This window comes from Podarcis bocagei (genome assembly GCF_964188305.1).
Source record: "Podarcis bocagei genome assembly, chromosome: 4".
NCBI lineage: Eukaryota > Metazoa > Chordata > Lepidosauria > Squamata > Lacertidae > Podarcis > Podarcis bocagei.
Window position 1 is genome coordinate 43,794,709 of NC_138128.1, and position 8,957 is coordinate 43,803,665.

The window sequence follows — 8,957 nt, forward strand, 5'->3', positions numbered from 1 at the left end:
GTGTAAAAGCTGTCCTCAAAATCCAATTACAGGAGTGCGAAAAGGTCACGTTGTCGTTGAGTCAAAGCAGGGTAGGAAATGCCTGCACCAGGGAGCCGCTGCTGGCTGATTTTATATGGAATATTTCATGCCAGTTGTATATGCAAGCTCCATGCAGCCTCCCAGTTACAGACTGTTAAAAGCCCGTTAAGACTATTCCTCTTCTGAAAGAGGGTTGCTCGTAAATCACATCTGAGCAGCTTGTTAGATCACAGCTCTCCAGTGTCTGAGGCTCAGTTCCCATAAGGCACACTACAATACGTGAGGACCCAGCTGCCTGCTGCTCACTCAGCATTCACCGGCCTCGACCAAGTGGTTGAAGTTAGGAGGCCTATGAGAAATGGTTGGTGTGAGTTGAGTGACAGCAGCCAACTAAGGGCTCTGTGCTTTCAACAGCTGCATAGCACTCAACTGAGTCAGCTTTCCCCATTGATACATCTCTCTTGCCTGGCAAGGCAGCATTCACAGAATTTATGCCGTTCATTCAGTCGTACAGGAACCCGGTGGTGGTGGGTGGGCTAATAGGTAGACAGCAGCAGCCTTAGGGGGAGCAAGGGGAACCCTGGAATTTGTGTGGAAGGGGTAAACTGAACTAGGCTGATTTTGGCACCAGTTTGTTGAAACCACTGGAAGAACAGTGTCTGCATGTGTCAGAATGGGGGGCGGGGAAGGATGGGAATTTCAGCCAATAAAAATGTAAATGACCAGGTGAGTGTTTTATTGTTCAATAAAATGCACAGCTTAGTTTGCTGTGTGTACAGTAGTTGGTGGGTTCTCTGCCAGGGGCTGCTTCAGAGACTCCGCCTTTCTCTTCTCTTGAAGAAGTTGGAGACGGCTGGAGAGTATTTTCTGCCTCCATGGTCCTTCTGCCCATCATTCTTTCTCACGAGGCAACTATAGTCCTGATTCCTCTAGCTGGCGCTTCCAGACATCCTGTCTATTGAGCATCCATCTTGATTTGTTTGCAGGAAGGGTAGATGATGTTGGCTATTTAAAGAGGACTCACTCTGATTTGTTTGCAAGGAGTTAAAATGATGTTGCTGCAATGCGTTTTCCAGTGCATTTTCCCATCACTTTCCTTATTACAAGACATCCCATCTTTCGGTGAAGCATGTTTGTTGCACAAGACCCCCAATTGGCTTTAATTGTGCAACCTGGATTTGATGGTATGTGGTTGAATCCCAGCTGAAAATAGCACAGGTAAGTGTGAAGGGAAGGGCCGTTGAAGCAGCAGCAACATAATACACAGCCTATGGTTGGCTCCAGATGCTTAAGAGGGGCATATGAAAAGTCTACGGACAAATCAGGATTGTAAGTGGCTGTTTTGGCCCATTATTTATTTATCTAAACAGGCTCGCACAATCACATACACATACACAAAACCAGATGTAAAAACAATGAGACAATGAAACACAATAAAAATCATCATAAAAATAAAATCAACAGCAGGAAGAAGGAAAGAAAGAATGCTAAGCAATAAATAATGCAGCAGACAAAAAGAAAAATTTCCTGAACAACAACAAAAATGTTTTGACATAATGCTGGAAGGCCAGACGTGAGTAAGTTAAAAGGCCAGAGGCAATGGCTGGAAAAGTCCCTGTCCTGTGTACTCACTTGCCTAAATTGTCAGGGTGCAGGAGATCTAGAGAAGGACCTCAGGTGACTACCAAGAGTGTTGCCACATTCAGAATAGTGAAAGAAGGTGGTCCCTATGATTGGGAAAGGGCTGTAGCTCAGTGGCATATTTATTTCCAGGGGGATATCTGGGCTAGTTTCTTGCAGCAAAAACAACAAGGAGGCCACCTCTCAATCAACACTATTTTCTGAAAGGGATTCTGTTACATACTGGAAATTTAAGTTTATACAACTGGAGGGTTCTGTTGCTCTACAGCAGCCTTCACCAACCTGGTGTCCTCCAGATGGCATTGGACTACAACTCCCATCAGCCCCAGCCAGCACAAGAAAGGTCAACATGTCCAGCCATCCTCACTAGGGAGCATGATGGGGAAGGCTTCACCTGCAGAATGTCATGCAGCTGTAAAACCCACAGGAGCCCTACCAGAAACAAGGAGGCAACCCTTCTGTTCTGTGTACATCCACCCGCTCAAGTCATGTACGAGCATGACTTGGAGTAATGGCTGTATTTTGAACACTGAGAAAACAGTGCAGAGAGAAGCTACTATTAATATCTTTTTTTAAGAGTGGGAGATCCTAGTCATGGTTTGGCTCTCAGGCTGTGAAGCTCAAAAGCCCGATGAATTGTTTGTCATGCCAAAGAGAAGGTAGCTAAATTTAATTTGCAGTATAAACAGACCAAAATTACGTGCCACTTCCTGGGAATCGTTTCGGATACATTGTGGATGTGAAGGATCCCTGCAGACAATATAAAGGACAAAGGTAAGAGGAAATACGTGTTTCTGAGAAACTTGCAGCTCACTGTTCTCTGTTTTCATCACCCTCTGAATAACTGCATATAATATTTAGGCTTTCCTGCCATACAAAGTACTGTAGTTTTCAGTGGTGAAGAAGACACCAGTAGCTTTCCATGTCACTTTAAATGTGTTGGATACAAGAGCAAACTCCCATATAGTAGACACTTTGTTCAGTGGCCCTTGGACAGATGTAGTCAACATGGTACCCTCCAGCTGCTGTGAACTAGAACTCCCGTTACCCTGCCCATTGGCCATGCTGGATGGGGCTGACAAGAGCTGTAATCTAGGAACATCTGTGGGACCCCACATTGGCTATCGCTGCCCTAGAATATCAGCAACAAACATTTTTGCTCACAACCAACTTCTTGGAACAAAACATGGTACAGAGTTATGGCCTTTCTCTTTTTAAAGTGGCTTTGCTCTTATTTATGCCATTAACTTCTCATCCCATTCTGCTTTATTTCTCTCATTTTTTCCTACTGCATCCCCACTTTGTTTCTCCTTGAGCTCAGTTTCCTAACATTGTTACATCTCACCTCTTCATGAGCTCAAGGTGCTTCTGTAACTAGTCAGTAGTCTCTCTCCCCCCACCCATCCACCCCGCTTTATGCCATGGCAATTTAAAATCTTGTATTTTTCAGAAGTCAGAAACCTCCACTACAAGGACAAATCCTTGTGTGAAAGTCACTGGCTGTTTGGTTGTGTACACCAGTGGTTCCCAATTAGAGGTTCGGAGACCTCTGGGGGTCTGCAGAACGCACCCATCCCTTGCCTCCCCCCAACTAGTTTTTGTCATTTCTGCATGGTAATATCACAAACTTTATGGTCTGTTTTAGCGCTGTGCAATTTTTCAATATATTGGCCAAAATCGGTTTTGAAATCACACAATGATAACGATTTTGACCAGGCAACATGCAGCGATATATTGCTCCTCGTATGAGAGAGAGCAGGGCAGCCAATTACAAGGCATCGTTGATATCGCAGTATTATCTCAGCTGATAATGCTTCTGATCTGAGCTGTCTTCCCTCACACTGAGGGAAAACAGGGCAGCCGATTGCAAGGCGCTCCCTTCCCCTCATGATGAGGGAGAACATGGCAGCTGATCACCCTCACTTTAAGGCACCATGGCACTACCTTCCCCTGGCATGGAGGTGGAGCAGCTTTTCAAAGTCCACAGGAAAGCAGCAGCAGCCACTGTGGATCTGCACCTTAACCAGCTGCCACCAGAGCAGTAGCTAGGTGATCTTGCGCCCCTGGCAGAACTGTCCAGATTGCGCCCCCCCCCCTCAGCCACTGACAAATTAGCTCTTCTTTCCACCTCTCTTCCAACCCCCCCCCCATTCAATTCACCCTCCATTAAAAACCTTTTCTTATGAGGCAATAATCAATATTTTTATTTATAGACATATTTCTGGACATATTTTAAAGCCGATTTTGCACACACCCCTCGCCTGTGCCCCTGGCAGGGGCCCACCTCACCACCCCCTAGCTACGGCCCTGACTGCCAGCACTGGCTGCCCCTCCCACTCAATCCATGTGGTGGAGGTGATTCCACTTCCTCTTCTCCTCGCACCCATCCGATCTCTGTGGCTGCTCCTTCCCTCATCCCCACACCTGATATCCAATTTCAGGCATCGTGATATATCAGAATACCATGTTTAGCTGCTGATACATCACAGTGTTGAAAACCAGGTATCACTCAGCCCTAGTCTGTTTTTTAGTACAGTGGTATCTCGGATTACATACGCTTCAGGTTACATACGCTTCAGGTTACAGACTCCTCTAACCCAGAAATAGTACCTCGGTTCAGAACTTTGCTTCAGGATGAGCACAGAAATCGCATGGCAGCAGCAGGAGGCCCCATTAGCTAAAGTGGCACCTCAGGTTAAGAACAGTTTCAGGTTAAGAACGGACCTCTGGAACGAATTAAGTACTTAACCCAAGGTACCACTGTATTCCTAAATCCGTTGCTTATTAGGGGCCACCCCACATTTTGTTGAAAACATTGCTTTGCAGAGGTAACTCCCATAAAGTTATCAAAATTTTCAAAAGTCCAGGAGGTCTGTGGCTTGGCTTTTGAAAAATAGGGGGTCCTCAGAAATCAGCTAATTGGGAACATAGCATGGCACCCCTGTACGAAAGGAAACAAACATGGTTTCACCCACGAATGCACTTTGCCCAAATCCTGCTGACAGAATGGAAATCAGCCACCGTGTCCTTGCACCAACCTTTGGGTGACCTTCCAGGGACATTCTAGAAGCCATTGGAAAGAATTTCTCATTGTATTATCTAGGAGTTTCCAAGGAATTAGTCAGCAGGCTGGAATCGGGCTGCTCCCCCCCCCCCCATCTCTGGAGCTGGACCGATCCGAGAGAAATGTTGCCAGGGTGACAGCAAGATGTGATGGATGGGCGGAGAGTGGCTGTGGAGTGGCAGGGCTGCTGGTCAGTTACCCAGGCCTGTGTTTATAAGAAGGAAGAGGCTGTTTCCTGCAGCGAACATAATGCAGCTCTAAAAATGGCAAGGGAAATACCTCATGTGAGGGGAGGGCTGCTGGGGAGCTGAGGACCAGAGCGAGTCTGCAGGTCAAGGTGCCTCTGACAGGCCTTTTTAATAGGCTGTTTGCGTGAGAGTTTGCTGCTGTTTCTCTGGAGCCTGATGGCAGCTGAAGGGACAGCCAGGATTCGGGAAGGGCCTGCTCTAAATTATCTCTTTCCAGGGCGTGCTGATTTATTTAGAAAATAAATAACCAATACTCTCTATTGTTTAATGGCTGTCAATGACAATCCCTCCCTGGTGCAGCGGTCTTCTGTCGAACAGGGAGCGCCGGTCTCTGAGTCCTGGTATCGTGGACAGAGTTCATCTGTCAAGGAAACTGCAAGATGAATTTTGCTCCCAATGGAACAGTGCGCTGCCATACCCTTATCCTCCCCTGCCTTTGCTTTGGCTGAGTCAGCCCTGGAGGCAGGGAGTCCAATCTATCAGCTCAAACAGAGGAAACAGGGTCCTCAGTTCCTTTATCACCCTGTGCACCTTATAGTGCAGCTGTACATTAAATGGGTTTCCCACAACATGCTGTAATTATGAAAGGGCCATGCATTCATATGGACTTTATCTGAGACCACAAAGCCATTTCCCCTTAAATTTGATATTTTCCCCTGCAAAAGCACTCCAGGAGTTGGTGCTGGTAGAAATGAGGGCCAGTCTCAGCTACAACAGCTAAATACCATTTTACAATGCCAGGACAGATTGCAGCACTACTCCATCCCTTTTCACAGAATAATAGACCGCATGGTAGGCATGGCACATGGTGATGGAAATGCAGCTGTCCCAGGAGATGGGCTATGAGTTGTATTTCCCATTCTTGTGTCAAAATGATTAAGTAAAACCAAATCTCACCCTGCTTTTCTAACAAAGCCTCAAGGTGGCTTCCATGAACAGCTCACAACAATTCATATAATGCAATAATTCCTTCCGTTGCAGATTAATACTGCCCACCCTTTGCTTTTCTGCTCTGATGCTCAATGTTTCTTCTTTGTGTGTTTCTTTTTTCCTCTGCAATTCTACTGCAAGCTACATTTTGTTGCTGTTTAAGAACCTTTAAAAAGTTGAGATGTCTGCCAGTTAAGATGGAAAGTTCTCTTAGGGTGTCTATGTCTTGGGAAGAAAAGACAACAAGTTGTAGCTCCAGCACTGGGGTGAGGACCCTTTTTCAAACTGAGGGCCACATTCTCATTGCGGCAGCCTTCCAGGGCCCATGTGTGGCAAAAATGAGCAAAGTAACTAATGCAAATTTTACCTTTGTAAAGTAGGTCAGTTTCTTCACACACCCCTCTCTACTCTGCCTCAAGGAAGAAGAAGAAGAAGATGAAGAAGAAGAGTTTGGATTTGATATCCCGCTTTATCACTACCCTAAGGAGTCTCAAAGCAGCTAACATTCTCCTTTCCCTTCCTCTCCCACAACAAACACTCTGTGAGGTGAGTGAGGCTGAGAGACTTCAAAGAAGTGTGACTAGCCCAGGGTCACCCAGCAGCTGCATGTGGAGGAGCGGAGACGCAAACCCAGTTCCCCAGTCTATCACTCTTAACCACTACACCACACACAAGAGGCATCGTCAGAGTTCAAGGGGACATTTTAGTCAGGCAAAAAGTAGGGCTGGTGAGGGATGATGCCTGGATAGAGGTGATGTGTCTCAGGTGGAGTTTGAGTCTCAAGAGCCAGATAGAAAGGTGTGGAGGGTCACATCTGGCCCCCAGGATTGAAGTTCCTCACCTCTGTTCAGGTACAATGAGCAGAACCAGCTCAGTTCTTTTCTTTCTCCAGCCACTGGGATCTAGCAGGTGAGTAGAATGAAATTCTGCTGGGCGTCTGGAATGATGAGCACTCATGGTAGCTGCTCAATGTTAGAGTTGTTCAGTGAAATCCCTGATCTGGAATTCTTTCCACTGCAAGAATGCGCTTCCAAGCTTTACTGCAAAACAGTCTTAAATACTATTTACAATATGATACATGTTACGAAATAACAAAGCAATCCACAGCAAGCAAGCAATGAGGTTGTCCTTTATGAGGTTCAGTAAATTTTCCTCTTTCTGGTCCCAGAGCGAAATCCTAAGCTTGTTCATCATTGCAGAACATCTCTGCAACCCACTGCTTCTACCTGCCATCTCCAAGCAGCCACACACACAGTTTCTCAAGCTTCAGCTTCCTGTTGTGAGCGCACTGCAGCTCCTGTCTCTGGAGATGAGTCATCAGGTAGCTTATCTCACTCTAATGGGAAAATGCTTTCTCTGACGCATTTGCCAGAGTGGAACCTTTTTGCCTAAGGCAGGCATGGCCAAACCTGGCCCTCCAGATGTTTTGGGATGACAACTCCCATCATCCCTAGATAACAGGACCAGTGGTCAGGGATGATGGGAACTGTAGTCCCAAAACATCTGGAGGGGGTGGAGCCAGGCGGCGGCGGGGCTGGCGCGCACCCAGCACAGGGGTGGGCAGCAGCGATGGCACCCCACCGGGGTTGCGCTGTCAGGGGCGGTACACTCCCCCCGCACTCCTCTTCCTCCACCAGTGGCCATGCCTGGCCTAAGGTAAACCTTCACTACAGCATTTTAAATACAATGCATTCAAACACAGCATTTTATGTAGATTAAACGTATAACTTTAATACTCAAGACTCTGGTGAATGGCAGTCAGAATGATTTCCTCCCTCCATACAGCCCTGTCAGTTTAAGAATGAATATTTATAGGCCTGCCCTTTGTTTTACTTCACTATATATCTTCACAGAGACTAACAGAACTGGCAGTTCCTGGACCCAGAGTCTGATTTGGCAATCTCAGATTTACAGACCTTCTCTTTAGAGGCCAACCTTCTGTGATTCACTCACTGAATTCAGTTTCATTCTACTAAATATTTATCTGCCTAATAGCCCAGTTCTGTGCATGTTTACGTCACAATCCAACTGAGTTCAGTCAGGGATGGGGAACTTGTGGTCCACCTATTGTTGTTGAACTCCAGCTCCCATCAGCTCCAGATGGCATGGTCAATGGTTAGGGGTGATGGGGATTGTATTCCAACAGCATATGGAGAAGCTCCTTACCTCTGCTATTCCCTAACCTGCCTTCTGGCTCATTTTGAATTTCCCTGCACCTGCCAATGTCTTTCTGCATAATGATAAATGATTATACTATCTCAGCTTGAGTAGGATAAGAGCATAACAGTTGCATCTCTGACACTTGCATGCATTTGTGGTTAGGGATGTCAGAGAATTCCGATGAAAAGAGGGGTGGAAATTGCTGGTGTTCACTTCTTTGTCCCATGTCCGGAATGGAAATCAATCCAGAAAATATAATCACGACTAGCTGCTGCTATTGCTTTCAGTCTGCAAATGATATATACAATTTATTATGCCCGTCTATTTGCATTGCATTTCCTTTGCATTGAAATGAATGGGGTGGAAGAATGTAAGAGCAATGCAAATTAAATAAGTTATGTAATTTACATAGGTTACAAAATTTCACCGCTGTGGACAGGGAGATGAATAATGTCATTTGTGGTGGAAGATGAACTGCAGTGGAATAGAAACAGTGCTTCATGAGTTGAATTCAGACAGGACAGAAAACAGCAGCTTCTTATATCCCTACCTATGTGTATGATGGCTGTCTCTAGTGTAGGACCCATCTGTCAGGCACCTGAGCATTTAATTTAATCCCATGCTACAATGTTCTTGCTTAGCAGACGCTTCCTAAACAAGCTAGTCATCCGCATCTTGTTCAGTCAATGGCTATCTACCAACTTTCCACCTTTGAATCTGTGCAAGAATCCACATTCATTCTGGTTTTAAAAATACAGTTTGTTTTTAAAATACTGTAGGCCTTGTTTCCTGTTTGTTTCCATGTTCCCAGGGGTTTATAGGTCTGATCTGAATGAAACATACCTCGTATTTGTCCTTTCCAATGCCCACTAGACACCTCTCAACAACCACTT

General features: G+C 45.8%; 2 long non-coding RNA genes across 2 annotated transcripts; both read right to left on the reverse strand.

Moving 5' to 3' along the window:
• Positions 1-734: 734 nt before the first annotated feature.
• LOC308585456 lies at positions 735-4,704 on the reverse strand. Its single transcript, XR_014007404.1, has 3 exons — positions 4,638-4,704; positions 2,354-2,412; positions 735-1,224 (listed from the first exon to the last, which is right to left on the reverse strand). It is a non-coding gene; the product is annotated as an uncharacterized lncRNA (long non-coding RNA).
• Positions 4,705-5,817: 1,113 nt separating this feature from the next.
• On the reverse strand, positions 5,818-7,322 carry LOC308586065. Its single transcript, XR_014007735.1, has 3 exons — positions 6,565-7,322; positions 6,272-6,317; positions 5,818-6,129 (listed from the first exon to the last, which is right to left on the reverse strand). It is a non-coding gene; the product is annotated as an uncharacterized lncRNA (long non-coding RNA).
• Positions 7,323-8,957: the final 1,635 nt, after the last annotated feature.